This window comes from Rhinopithecus bieti, unplaced genomic scaffold (genome assembly GCF_001698545.2).
Source record: "Rhinopithecus bieti isolate Rb0 unplaced genomic scaffold, ASM169854v2 scaffold_5948, whole genome shotgun sequence".
NCBI lineage: Eukaryota > Metazoa > Chordata > Mammalia > Primates > Cercopithecidae > Rhinopithecus > Rhinopithecus bieti.
This window is the reverse complement of record NW_016805422.1, coordinates 1233184-1248393: the sequence shown is the minus strand read 5'-3', so window position 1 is coordinate 1248393 and position 15210 is coordinate 1233184. Positions and strand designations below refer to the sequence as shown.

At 39.6% G+C, this 15210-nt stretch overlaps 1 pseudogene; it reads right to left on the bottom strand.

The window, feature by feature from the left end:
• Positions 1-5870: 5870 nt before the first annotated feature.
• LOC108529839 (40S ribosomal protein S2 pseudogene) lies at positions 5871-6509 on the bottom strand (annotated as a pseudogene).
• Between the last annotated feature and the right edge of the window lie 8701 nt (positions 6510-15210).

Sequence of the window (15210 nt, the reverse complement as noted above, 5' to 3'; positions counted from 1 at the left end):
GGCACTATTCACAATAGCAAAGACTTGGAATCAACCCAAATGTCCATCAGTGACAGACTGGATTAAGAAAATGTGGCACATATACACCATGGAATACTATGCAGCCATAAAAAAGGATGAGTTAATGTCCTTTGTAGGGATACGGGTGCAGCTGGAAACCATCATTCTCAGCAAACTATCACAAGAACAGAAAACCAAACACTGCATGTTCTTATTCATAGGTTGGAATTGAACAATGAGATCACTTGGACACAGGAAGGGGAACATCACACACCGGGGCCTCTTATAGGAGTGGAGGGGGGAGGGATAGCATTAGGAGATATACCTAATGTAAATGACGAGTTAATGGGTGCAGCACACCAACATGGCACATGTATACATAGGTAACAAACCTGCACATTGTGCACATGTACCTTAGAACTTAAAGTATAATAATAATAATAATAATAATAATAAAGATGTTTATACTCTTCCCTAAAGTGAAATTCAAAAAAAAAAAGAAGAAACAAGTATAAAGTCAGGCATTAGAATTGGAAAGAATAGCAGTCTGGAACGATTTAGCATTAGGGCAAATAAGCCGCATAATTCAATGGCAATTAGAGGTAACATTATATAAGAGGACAGTGCATTATAGTGAATTGTAGTATATTAATGATCTTACGTTATCAAGAGAAAGGTCAAATTATGTTCCATTTTCTGTTTAAGAAGAATAGGAAGTGTGAGATATTTTAAAGAAATTCTATCACAAATAGAGAAATTTCTAAAATTTTGACAATTGAAGAAATAAACTCCACTTATATATAAAAATCTTATTCCTAAATGGTGATACATAAAATTACAACTGAATTACAGATGGTCCCCAACTTAGGATAGTTTGACTTATAATTTTTCCACTTTTTTAATGGGACCCAAATCCACTAGAATTTAAGAAGCATCCGGACTTTTAATTTTTTGACTTTACAATGGGTTTATCTGGCTATTAAGTGTATTTTCAACTTATTATATTCTCTACTTAAACAATGGGTTTATCAAGACATAGCCCCCATCATAAGTCAAGGAAAACTTGTGCAGTTGATACGGTTTGGCTCCGTGTCCCCACCTAAATCTCACCTTGAATTGTAATAATCCCCACGTGTCATGGAAGAGACCTGCTGGAAGGTAACGAATCAAGGGAAAACAGTTTTTCCCTTGCTGTTCTCATGATAGTGATAAGTCTCAGGAGATCTGATGATTTCATAAAGGGGAGTTGCCCTGCACATGTTCTCTTGCCCGCTGCCATGTAAAACGTGACTTTGCTCCACCTTCGCCTTCCACCATGATTTTGAGGCCTACCCAGCCATGTGGAACTGTGAGTCACTTTCCTTTATAAATTATCCACTCTCAGGTAAGTCTTTATTAGCCATCTCAGGTATGCCTTTATTAGCAATCTTATTACAATAAGATTGGCAAATCCTTCAAAAATCCTCTAGTCCTACTCCTAAACATTTTCCAGGTAAGGAATCAGAAGCCCAGAGGAGTTAAGTGACTTGCCCAAAGTCACACAGATAATTAGTTGGGAGAGTCTAGTGAAATGAGGGAATGGACAGATAATAACTAAGGCTAAAGCTAGAAGCTGAGGTGTGATGGTTTGGCATTCCACAATGAAGAGCTTGAAACTTACCATGTGAGCTAACTTTTCATGGTGCATCTCATCAGCTAAAAAGAACTACATAAGCAAACGTAATGTATGCTCATTACATATATCTACTACTATCATTAGCTAATATCTCAAGGCATAGATTATACTGCTTGAGAGGTTCTTTGTTAATGATTAAAATAATCTTCTTGATAATTTCCATTTCTTTTTTGGCTGACTCTTTCTCAGATCTAATTAGGTCATTCATTATTGTTTCTGCCTCATAATGTGGCTGAGAAAGAGGTTGTGCCAAAAGAAGGCAAAGTCCCAGCTCTGCCATTGTCTTATTATTGCTTTGTAAGTCACTTACCCATTTTCTGGGAGTTCTTTTGGTTAAAATTGGATGAGGTAATCTGTAAGCCCAGTTAAGCAGGTTCACAAGGGCACTGCTGTCTACTGCTCGGTGTTATGGAATTCCCTCTTTCCATTGGTTACCTCAACTACAGACGTGACACATGGACGGAATACAGGTACCAATATCACTCCTTGTATTAAGTGATGATTTCTGAATTCTTTAGAATCATTTGTGTGTGCATATGTGTGTTTCCTAATGTCTCTCCTATAACCTATCTGGTCCTCTTGTGCATTCTCATTGGAGGGCATTGTCATGGGTGATGGATGAAGCACCATGGAAGACTTTATGATTTAAAGGATAAAAATGTCACCGATGTCCACCTCAAAGAAGGACTTCCAATACTGGAGGTAGGGAAACCAGTTAGGTAGCTTTGGCAAAGGTCAAATCGAGAAATGATTAGGCTGGGGATGAATAAGACAGTGACCGCAGAAATGAAAAGAAAAGATACATTCTGGAAACACTGAGGAAGGGAAGATGGCAGGTCTCATGAATTTGGGTGTGAGAGAAAAAGGGAAAAAAAATAAACTGTGGCTCCAAGTTCTCCTCCATAAAGGATCAAGTTATCAAATAAACAGTGACAGCAACACCAGCAAAGGTATCTGTAACTGGCTGTGTGGTTAACACAGCAACTTTCAAAGCTTTCAAGGCTTTTACATTCCCTCTCCTTTTTTAGAATTCATCTATTTATTATCTCTGATAATAAAGTCAATGCAAAATCAGAGAAGCTTTTTCCTTACATTTACATGAGAAGCAGACCAAAACCCCCTCTTTGCACCATCAATCAGAGCAAACTAGCTTCTTCCACCCCCACCCCAACCCTTTAGAGAGATTTAAACCATGAGACACAATCAAATGAACAGATGAGCCTCTCAATCAGTATCAGTATCTTAACTGCCACAGACACAACCAGCCATGGTGATGCATTATACATTTTTCGTGTTGTGTGTGTCTGCCTGGTTTGTCAGAACTCAAATTTCTTTTGCACTTAAACTGCTGTCATCCCAATAATGTTATTCATTGTTAGCAATGACTCCCTGTGCTATATCACAAACACAGGACATGATGCATACAGTTCCAGGAAGAAACTGGCAGGATAATATCTTCTTCTATCCTGTGAGCAATTACCTACTTTCCCTTTATTTTCTTTCATTTCTTTCCCTGTGAAACACAATGTGCACAGTTAACATACAGTTGTGCTGAGTTATGACACTTTGGATATTTTCATCTTAGGAATGTTAAATGCTGATACTCAACCTTATAAATCCAGTTCTGCTATATCAAAGTGAGAAAAGAATGGGGAAGCAGTATATTTGTTTAGGAGTTACATTAAATTGTATCATATTATATAGTATGGTTTAATATTATATTTTCAATAAAGAATTATATTAATTGCTAAATGGAAACAAGATGCAACCTCTCTCTCCTTAGGTGAAGCATAAAACTACTAGGATTGACACAGTCCTAGACAAGAGTTCCCCTGACAAGGGGGAACAAAGCTGTTCTCCCTCTCCGATAATTTTGCAACCACATAAAATATGACTTTCACTCTCTTAGAAGTATGAAGAAACAGTCTTTTATTTGCTTCACCTCTAACTGTGAAGTCGAGTGATTCATCTAAATTATTGAGATAATACAAATGTGACATTTATTTGTGTCACATCTGTATCAATTGCACATGTGTATCTATTGGGCAGAGTTTAAAAATTAAGATTTGCATATACCTGTGACCTCCTATTCCTATGGTTTCCATACTTGATATGAAGACTCAGGGCACCAGCTGGGGCAGTGCTCTGTTCTGCAGTTTTCCACACATGGTCTCCTAGAATTCCACTCTTGAAGTGGGATAGAAGTATCCAGAAGCTGATTTTGGCCTGTGGTCCAGTAAAGAAGGTCGCTACCTTGGATTATTATCATCCTGACACCCCCAATAGAAAGGTCAGGTAATGAAAGATGGTAGTTCAAAATAACAGAAGACAACAGAAGGTAACATAAGAATGATGCTACCAGAAACATTGTGGCAAAGATTCGATCCATACCAGTGTTTTTCAAACTTTACTGAGCATTAGACTCACCCAGAAAACTTTTCATAATGCAGATTCCTGGACCCCATCCCCAGAGTTTCTGATTCAATAGGCCCGATATGGGGCCCAAGAATTTGTTCCAACAATCTCAAGGTATTGCTGATTCTGCCAGCCTTGAACAGCACTTTGAGTAGCACTGATCTGTGCAATCCTGGATACCTGATTAGCAAGAAAAATGAGTCCCAAGGAAGGTAGACCCAGATCTTCCATTCTTTAAGGACAGGTATCAGGTGAAGAAAATCTTTTCCTGAGACCAACCAGTGCAAATGTGTGTGGGAGGTGAAATATGCAGCTTCACGTTGCCAAAAGAATGGTATCTAGTAGATTGCATCAATGGCCCAACTCTTCAGCCCTCTCTGTATCTACCTGTTTTGCCATGTGATTTAGCAACTCCTCCTCCTAAAAGGATGAAGCACATTTTCCTACCCTTTGGCTTTGGGTTTGACCATGTGGCTTACCTTTATCAAATAAATGTTAGCAAGTGCATTGTGACCAAAGACTTGAAAAGACCTGCATGACTGGCCTTCTCTCTTGTGCCTCTGCTATGACATGACCCTCTGACCCACTGGATCCAGTAAGAGGATGAGAGACTTAGGCAACAGGATCTAACTGCCCATGCTGAGCCCAGCTTGTATGAGCCAGTCCCCACCAGACTCCCAGAACTCCCAGACATCTGAATGAGTTTGGCCAAGAGCAATAGAGCCACCCAGCCAAGCTCGGCTTCATTATCAACCCTGAACTGGACCTGCATATCTGTAAGAATAAATACTTGTGGTTTGAGCTACTGAGTTTGACGTGGTTCTCATGCAGCACATTTCATGACAACAGCAAACCTGTATGTAGTGTCCATCTGGTTGCCCTTGGTGGCTAGAATTTGGAGAACAGCTGGAGGCATCTACAGCCATGCAGAAGTGAATCTGAAAAGACTTGTGAGGTTGATAGGCTCCATTCTTGTAGTTACACAACAGGAGGCTTTAGGAATTGAAAACCAGTTTTGGGGCAGTCCTAGGCCCGCTTCTGTGACTTTTAGATTGTAAAACTGAGGTTCAAAGAAAATAAGTGGTCTTATCTATGGTAACACAGTATCAACAACAGGCTGGAATCAGGTTTCCAACTTCGAAATGTGAGCTTCACTTGCAGACTTTGTGGCTTTTCCTTTGCAGTTTGAAATAAAATTTAAGCCTTTAAAAAAAAAAAAAAAAAAAAACTGCCAAAGTAGCTACTCAGTGTGTTCCCACTCCCCTTACTTTCCTCAAAACCATGAAACAATCACTATGAGGATTATCAACAGCTGAGGCCCATATTTTTAGACTACTAAATTACACATACAGTTGGTAGTAATTGTGATCAACAAGAACAAAAATAATTCCTTTCAAAGAAAACAAATAAATTATATCATCAGGTGAGTTGTATTTGTTTATAAGCGATGAAACCATATGCAATATGCTTTGTTAATTTCTTTCTTTTCTTTTCTTTGTTTTTAACCAGCCTAATTCACTTTGTTTTTCTTGCATAAAAACCCTATGTTGTAGCCACAGTTGGAGCCTGGATCTTTTCTGCATATAAACTCTGGGGTGGGTCTTGATAAGGTAGTCACTGAATTCCTGATAGGGAGACTTGGTGAACACAGTCTCCTTCCAGAGGGCGGGCGCAAGGTAGCTGTCGGTCTTTGAGATGGTATCAAAGGCGGCCTTGGCAAAGTTGCCCAGGGCGGAGGTGCAGCCCCTGGCTGAGGGGTAGCAGTCATCGATACCAGCCATCAGCAGCAGCTTCTTGGGCACAGGGGCCAAGACGATGCCAGTGCCCCTGGGCACACTAGCACAGAGCCACAGCAGCCTGTCACCTTGCAAGGGACGGCATGGGGCTTGCCGATCTTGTTCCTCCAGTAGCCTCTGTGCACAGGAACAATGGACAGCTTGGCTAGGTTGGTGGCCCCACAGATGGCAGAGGCCACCACCTTGGAGCACTTAACACCAAGACCACTGTGGCCACTGTAGTCCCCAGATGGCAACAAATGCCTTGAAACTGGTGCGCTGGCCTGCGTGGATCTGCTTCTGCACCAGCATAATCTTCAAAACCTCATCCTTGAGAGAGGCTCCCAGGAAAAAGTCAGTGATCTCAGACTCTTTGATGGGCAGGGAGAAGAGACAGATCTCCTCCAGGGACTTAATCTTCATGTCCTTGTGACCAGGTGGCCCAGCTTGGTGATGGGCATTCACTCCTTGTCTTGGGCCTTGCCTCTGCGAGCTCCGCAGCCTCGGCCCCAGCCCCGACCACGGCCACAACCCTGGCCCCAGATGCCACAAAGTCTTCCCAGAAGCCACTGAAGTTATCCCCCCATCCCAGGGCTCCTGGGTCCCCTGCACTGCCCACCTGCTGCAGCTGCATCATCTGCCATTTTGTGTTTTCTCAGAGAAAAAACGTTAATTTATTTCTTATTTGCACTCTCTATTTTTCAAAACAATTTAAAATAAACTACTGTGTATTATTTTATAAGGATCATTTTTTTAAAACTGGGGTTGGTTGGTTTTGTTTCTGTTTTCCTTGAGAAGTGTGGAATAAAAGGCTCCAGTTCTTTTAGGCTGATTTATGACCCATTTTTCACACCATTCAATAGCTGACTAATATGGCCCTCTCAGAAGGTCCTTAAACACACAGGACTTAGTTGGCCATTAATTGACAATTTTTAGACACATTAATCTCCAAACATTAATGTAACTGAGATCATAAAAATGTCTGTTACCAACAGATGCAAGATGTAGTAGAAAGATCAAGAATATAGAATTAGAAGGCCTAAAGTCTTCACTTAATAAGTAATTATAGCTATCATTTTTAAGAATATACTACAGAGGTAATACTGTGCAAAGCACTTTTTTTTTTTTTGAGACAGGGTCTCACTCTGTGATCCAGGCTGGAGTGCAGTGGCACAATCATAGCTTACTTCAGCCTCGAACACCTCAGTCTCCTGAGTAGCTGGCACTAGAGGCATGTACCACCATGCCTTGCTAATTTTATTTTTTTATGGATGGGGGAGGGGGTCTCACTATGTTGCCCAGGCTGGCCTTGAACTCCTGACCTCAAGCAATCTTCCCAGCTTGGCCTCCCAAAGCACTGAGACTATAGGCATGATCCACCACTCACAGCCAGCATTTTTCATATATTATATAAAAACACTTCTTTGCCCTCCCATTCACATTATATTTACACATTCCTTTGAGTATTATGATCTTCTTTGTTCAAAGGCAAAAACAGATTAAGCGATGCCCAAGATCACAAAAAGAATAAATGGCAGTTGATTCAAATCCAGGTCATTTCAACTCCTAAGCCTACACTACCTGGCTATGACTTCCTTGCATGACTCTGTATGGTGTGGTTAAGCACACTTTGTGTCTCTATAGATGTTTCCTCACCTGTAAGCTCTGGACAATAACAGTCCCCATCTCAGGGAATTTTCGAGATGATCATATATGCAGAAGTGCTTTTTAAACTACAAAGTGTTAGACCATGTAAGGTTGGAGAATCAGTACTCTCGAGACTATGATCTGTTCATCCTGTAGTGCAGAGCAGACAGTGTCAGTGCCACTGTGGACCCCTCGCTAGGCTGACCGGAAAGTCTGGGGAAGACTGTTCAAAGGAGGACATCCAAAGCTGATCCCTGGAATCCCAGTTATTTTCACAAAACTCTAAAAAGGCACAACAAGGAGGAGCCTTGGTGACCACAGGCTAAGTCAACCTTCCTCTCTTCTCAGATTTTACACAGGAGGCATCAGAGGCCCTATAATTTAAGTGCTCAGCATCAGTTTACAGCCCCAATTAGTAGCAAAACTAGAGGCAGCACCCCAGTGTCCAGCTACTACTACACTTTCCATGACACAAGACCATCTCTTAACTCACTTCCACACAATTCTTGTTCAATAACCAGTTAGCATTAATTCATGAGGTACCATCTCCTGCTCTAATTCCATGGAAGAAAAAAACACTAATGTAGAAAGTAGAGCATCAGTGTGGAGTACAATCGTCCAGAACTTCCTAGCATTTTCGAACCAAATAAAATAGGATTAGAATTAGAATTTGTTTTCTCTTTACATTTATCTCTGTAGAGAAGAGTCTGCTTTTTATGTAGCGTGACTATAATACTTTTTTTCTCAATCATTAATACTTCTGGCTATTTCAAATCAACCCTCACAGTTATACTAGAGAACCAGGAAGACAGTAATGCTTCAGGAGAAAACATAAGAAGTCTCAGGCAATTACCATTTTCTAATGCTCCGAGGCAATCTCAGCCAAGTACCCAGCCCACCTGCCCCCAGGGGGCTGTGAACAGCCCTAACATCCAGCTCAATTTATACTGTGCCAAACAGCTTTGGCACATCTGCGCTGAGAATGAGATCCAAGAGTTTCAGACAATATGCTCTCTTGAGCTCCATCATATCCCACATTTTATTTTATTTATAAATGGACAAACGATTTATGGCTGCAGTGTGAAATTCAAAGGAGCTGTGTGCACTTGGCATTTATAATAGGTCAGGCAGCGGCACACCACCACAAACAACAACGCAAACAGGAAACAAAGGGTCAGGGTTGGGTAGAGGTTTTCAGGGTTTTTTCTATTATATACGGGATTAATAATGAACTCAGTGGGGCCTTCCCATAATGGATGCCCTGTTCAAAGTCAGCATGGACTGGTAATAATCTGCCCACCCTCATCTGTGGGAGGAAAAGAGCCATTAACAATAGATTTCAAATGAGGAAGTTTAACATGGTGAAGTTTCTAAAGTTAAAAAAAAAAATTAAGGTGTATAACCTTCTTCTTGCTTAAGGGTATTTTTTCCCTAGTATCATCTTCTGACATCTGCCCAAAGTTGTATAAGACTTCAAAATAAATGAAGTGATTAGTAGATTCAAGGCTACCTAGAACTCTACTAAATAAAAGGTTAACCTTACCCCAATGTGGGTTAAAAAAAAAAAAATGCTGAACCTGGGGCCAGTTGATTGCTACACTAACTTTCTTGATAAATCTTAGCAAAAGAGCTAACAGTATTTTAAGCAGACCTAATTTTAGAGAAGTTTGGGTCACAGAAAAAATGAGTGGAAAGTACAGAAATTTCCCATATATCGCTTTCCCCCACACAAACACAACTTTCCTCTCTATCAACATCCCACACGAGAATGGTACATTTATTACAACTGATGAACCTACGTTGACCCATCGTTATCATCCAAAGCCCGCAGTTCACATTAGGGCTCATTCTTGATACTGCACATTCTGTAAGTTTTGACGAATATATAATGACATTCTCTACCATTACAGTGTCATACTGAATAGTTTCACTGCCCTAAAAATCCTCTGTGCTTCTCCTATTCATCTTTCTGTCCTGCCAATGCCCTGGAAACTACTGATCTTTTAAATAGTTTTGGCTTTTGGAACCATACAGTATGGAGCCTTTTCAGATTGGCCTCTTTAACTTGGTAATATGCATTTAAGGTTCTTCCATGTCTTTTCATAGTTTGACGGCTCATATATTTTTAGCCCTGAATAATATTCCATTGTCTAGATGTATCACAGTATATTTATCCATTCACCTATTGAAGGATGTCTACTTTTCTTCTAAGTTTTGGCAATTATGAATAAAGTTGATAGAAACAATTATATGTAAGTTTTTCTGAGGACCTAACTTTTCAGCTCATTTGGGTAAATATCAGAAAGCAAGATTGCTGGTTTATATAGTAAGAAAATATTTAGTTTTGTCAGAAGTTGCCAAACTATTTTCCAAAGTGGCTATATCATTTTGCATTTTTACCAGGAACAAATGAGAGTTCCTTTTGTTCCACATCCTCACCAGCATTTGGCATTGACATTGTTTGGGATTTGGGCCATTTTAACAGGCATAGTATTATCTAATTGTTTTAATTTGCAGTTCCCTAATGACATATGATGTGGGGCATCTTTTTATATACTTATTTGCCATCTATGTAACTATTTTAGTAAGATGTCTGTTCAGGTCTTTTGCTCATTTTTAATTTGGGTTGTTCATTTTCCTATTGTTGAGTTTTAAGAGAACTTGGTGTATTCTGGATAACCATACTTTATCAGATATGCCTTTTGTAAGTATTTTCTCCTAGTCTGTGGCTTGTCTTCTCATTCTCTTGACAGCATTTTCTCATATTTGAAGCAGTCACATCCTTTCACATTAGCAGATTAAACAAAAGAACGGTTTCAGACAAGCTACTTACTTTCCTTAGCCTCGGTTTACTTAGTCATAAAATGGGGCCAATAATAGTAGCTATAGTAAAGGGGTTTGTGAAGAATAAAACAATCAAGCATATAAATGTTGGCTGATGATTACAGAAGCAGCTGCAGCAGCAGGACCTTAGAAGTTTAAAGGAAGTGATGAAATCACTTCAGGAAAGTCTATCCCACTCTTAGTAGTCAGTACTGAAATCTCTCTTCAAGTGCCTGCTCTCACACAATACAATCAGTTCCATGGGGACAGGGACCATGTCTATTTTGCTGTCTTTCCAGAGTCAAGGACAATATTTGGCTAAATAGTAAGCACTTGATAAGTAAGAGATGAGCTGGCACTCACTTGGCCTATGGCCTTAGAGAATGTCTTGCACCTCAGTGGGACTCATACGGCAGATAAAGATTGTTGATTACAGGTCCTCCAGGGTTCCTACCGTCATTCATTTAATGAATGAATCTATCTCACATCCTAGATTGCATATAGGAGATATCTGTAAAATATATTAACTCCTATGGGCACTCAACCACTTTAAAAGTTATTCCTTGAGATTTTGATATAGGACTTCATAGTCTCGACTAATGCTTGGGCTGTTCCTAAACTTACAAGTGCCCGTTGCCATACATGAAGTCAGTGTGTGATCTGTGTTTGGCATACTTCAAACTGCAATGTCTGCATGCATCTGACACCTGCTCTCTCTGCTTGCATGGACCTGTTCCTTCTTTATTAAAAGAGATAAGGGCCACAGATTAGAACTCAAATGAGGGACCACAGAAGCTTAGAATTTCAACTGAAGAGAAAGCCAGAGGAGAGGAATGTTCACTTCTGGGATTCCTTTCCAGAGTTACCAAAAGTGGATTCAGGCTGGGTAAAAAAAAAAAAAAAAAAAAAAAAAAGTAGGTGCTTCTAGCAAGAGCTGACCAGGTAAGGATCTTTATACAGGATTTGTATTCATATTCAATACAATCAGCCTAGATCATTTTTGAACCACTAACCCCAGTAATGTATACCAACTTTTTACAACACACACATGCACACACACAAACACACACACACACTTTGCTCCAATGTCTACAAGATCTGAAACCAGGAAAAGTGATCCCCTCTAACACTGTCAAGTCAGAGCAAGCAGGTGTGAGTGAGCCACCTTTTTACCCTGGCCACAAAAGAAAGAACATAAACCAACAGCTTTAGGAGCAAAATCATGAAAGCTTGGGGCAATGTTTTTGACAGATGCCACACAGACTTAAGTATTTGTAACCATCAAAGCCTATGAGGCTTGATAGAAGGACTAAAAGGTATTTCAAACTGTTCAGCAGTGTTTTGTGGGTCATTTGGTTCAAATAGATTTTCAAGCATATTTTAACATTTTAAACTGTGTTTAGAAAAATAAGCTATTGATTTTAATAAGTAAATATCAGATTGTGTGACAATGAAAATCACCAAAATTTAATCTATGCTGCCAGTTTAATCCTTTTTTCTTATTTTTTATACATATCAGAAGAAAGTCTCCTTTATTTGCTTTACACATTTGATGAACTTCTTATAAATGTATAATTAATTGGAAAAGTTACAGGTCTAAACTCATCTTTTGAAAATTTGCTCAGGTAAATATCTAGTGCTTCGTGGGATACTCTGCTCAGTCCTGTACCAGGAAAGACTCATACATATTCACTTGGCTTAAACACTTGGCATAGCTCAGTATTCACGTATTCAAATTTAACTGAACCAGTGACACACAGCATACTACAGAGAACTTTGATGTTTACTATAAGTTGGGGGCTGACCTTCCTATTTAAGAAATGCAAGCACTTGGCCTGGCGCGGTGGCTCATGCCTATAATCCCAGCACTTTGGGAGGCCAAGACGGGCGGACCACCTGAGGTCAGGAGTTGGAGACCAGCCTGGTCAACATGATGAAACCCCATCTCTACTAAAAATACAAAAATTAGCCACGCATGGTGGCAGGCACCTGTAATCCCAGCTACTTGGGAGGCTGAGGCAAGAGAATCGCTTGAACTCGGGAGGCGGGGGTTGCAGTAAGCCGAGATCATGCGAGATCGCACTCCAGCCTGGGGTACAAGAATGAGATTTTGTCTCAAAAAAAAGAAATGCAAGCACTTATTAGATGTGCTAATAAAACTAATAAGTACAAGCACTTATTAGATGATTCAACTTTAAAACAAAGCTTTCTCTATTACTCCTCTTAAAGTTTCTGAATCAGTTTAATTGAGGAATGTCCTGAGCTGAATGCATGCTATTAAAAAGAGAGATCATTACAACTATTTATCTGCATGAGTCATTAATTCCATGATATGGCAAACCAAACCAGACAGAAGTTCGATGCTGAGTAATGTTAAGGCTGTAATTGTTGGTCATAACCTCTGATTTCAAATTACAGTGTTAACTAAAATTGCTTTATTATTCTCATGGGTTGCCTTTTTTTTTTTTCTTTTCAGATGGACTCTCGCTCTGTCGTCCAGGCTGGAGTGCAGTGGCGTGATCTTGGCTCACTGCAGCCTCCACCTCCACGGTTCAAGCAATTCTCCCGCCTCAGCCTCCCAAGTAGCTGGGTTTACAGGCCCGTACCACCATGCCTGGCTATTTTTTTTGTATTTTTATTAGAGGCAGGGTTTCACCACGTTGGCCAGGCTGGTCTAGAACTCCTGACCTCAGGTGATCTATCTGCCTCGGCCTCCCAAAGTGCTGAGATTACAGGTGTGAGCCACCTCACCGGGCCATGGGTTGGCTTTTTAATAGTTAATGTTTAAAATCTGACATTTAAAATATATTTATTGGCCAGGCGCAGTGGCTCACGCCTGTAATCCCAACACTTTGGGAGGCTGAGACAGTGGGTTTCTTGAGCCCAGGAAGTTCAAGACAAGCTTGGGCAACATGGCAAGGTCCTGTCTCTACAAAAAATAAGAAAATTAGCCAAGCAGCATGGTGGCACACACCTATAGTCCCAGCTACTTGGGAGGCTGAGGTGGGAGGATTGCTTGAGCCAGAGAGGCGGAGGTTGCAGTGAGCTAAGATCATGCCAATACTCTCCAGCCTGGGAGAAAAAGCAAGCCTCTGTCTTGAAAAAATAAAATAAAATAAATTTATAGAATTTAAAACAATTGTAAATAGTTTATTAAATTTTATTTTAGAGTTCTACACAAGAATTTATTTTTAGGGAAAGATTTTCTGATGCTAAAAAAATTAAATTTATAGGGTGGTAGAAGTAACAGACTAGTTGGATCAAATCTTATTTCTGCCATTTACCATCTGCATAATATTAGACAAATTATTTAACCTCTCTTAAGTTTCTCTTTTGTGAGACTGAAATGTCAACTATCTTGCAGATATGATAACCTTCCCATGTTGACACACCCATATGGACATGCAGCCCTGTTATTAGTACTGTTTGGTAAATGTGTAAAATAGTTCAAAATATCACGGATCCTGCCTGTTTTAACAGATGTAGGCAGCCTCCTCTCCCTGCCCACCCCAGCTTCAGAAGCTCTCAAAATGTAAAAAAAAAACAAAAACAAAAAAAGTCAAATAAGGAAGAAAAACTCAGAATAGCCTCCCAACTTTTCATGGCAACACTCAATGCCTACAAAATTCTAATGAAAACAACGACCCAATATTCTATATCTTTGATATAAACATATAAAAGCTTTGAAGATATGCCAAAGCATTAAAGACAGACAGAACTGTTGGTCACCATACTACCAGTGTTAGTATGGTAGTGGTAGCCACTAGCTACCTGTGGTCATTTAAATTTTAATTAACTAGTTATTTAAAACTAAATTAAATTTACAATTCAGTTCCTTAGTCACACTAGCCACATTTAAAGTGTTCGAAAGTCACATATGGCTAGTAGTTCCTGGATTGAACAGCACAGACACAGAACATTTCTGTCATCACAAAAAGTTCTATTAAACAGTGCTACACTACAGCATGAAAGAGCTCAAGTATAAAAAAACCTGAGAGCCCTTTATCCAGTTAGCCTGGAGAAGAACCAAAAGAAAGAACTCAGGACTACAAAATTATGGTTACAGAAGATAATGTAAATACAACTTGATATTAGAAGAATAATAATATAATAATACAAAGATTAAAATGGGTGGGAAAAATAGGAAGAAGTCTAATTTTCTCTCTCTCTTTTTTTTTTTTTTTGAGACGGAGTCTCACTCTGTTGCCCAGGTTGGAGTGCAGTGGCATGATCTGGGCTCACTGCAAGTTCCACCTCCCTGGTTCACACCATTGTCCTGCCTCAGCCTCCTGAGTAGCTGGGACTACAGGGGCCCGCCACCACGCCTGGCTACTTTTTTTGTATTTTTAGTAGAGATGGGGTTTCACCATGTTAGCCAGGATGATCTTGATCTCCTGACCTCAGTGATCCGCCTACTTCATCCTCCCAAAGTGCTGGGATTACAGGCGTGAGCCACCATGCCCACCTAAACACATAGCTAAAAAACCAAACCAAAGAAACCACTACCATCTCTTATAGTCTATCTATACTACTTTGATGAGTAACTTTAAAGGGATACTTTAGGAAGCCCTATATTTTGTCAAAGAGAGATTTATCTAAAGTTCAGCAACTATCTCAATTTCATTTTATCTGCCTTTCTCACTGAAACACAATGCCAGTATGTCTAGAATTATATATAATAAATGTTAATGAGAGTTATTTTGGGATATGGAGTTTTGAGGGTTTCTTTACTTTCTTTTTGTAGTTTTGAGTTTTGATTGACATTTTTATAATGATTTTTTACAAAACAATCAAATTAGTCTTTTAAAATAGATCCTTCAATAAAAATTTAAAAGAATATGGAGAAACAAAAGGTAAGATACATCAATAAATAAA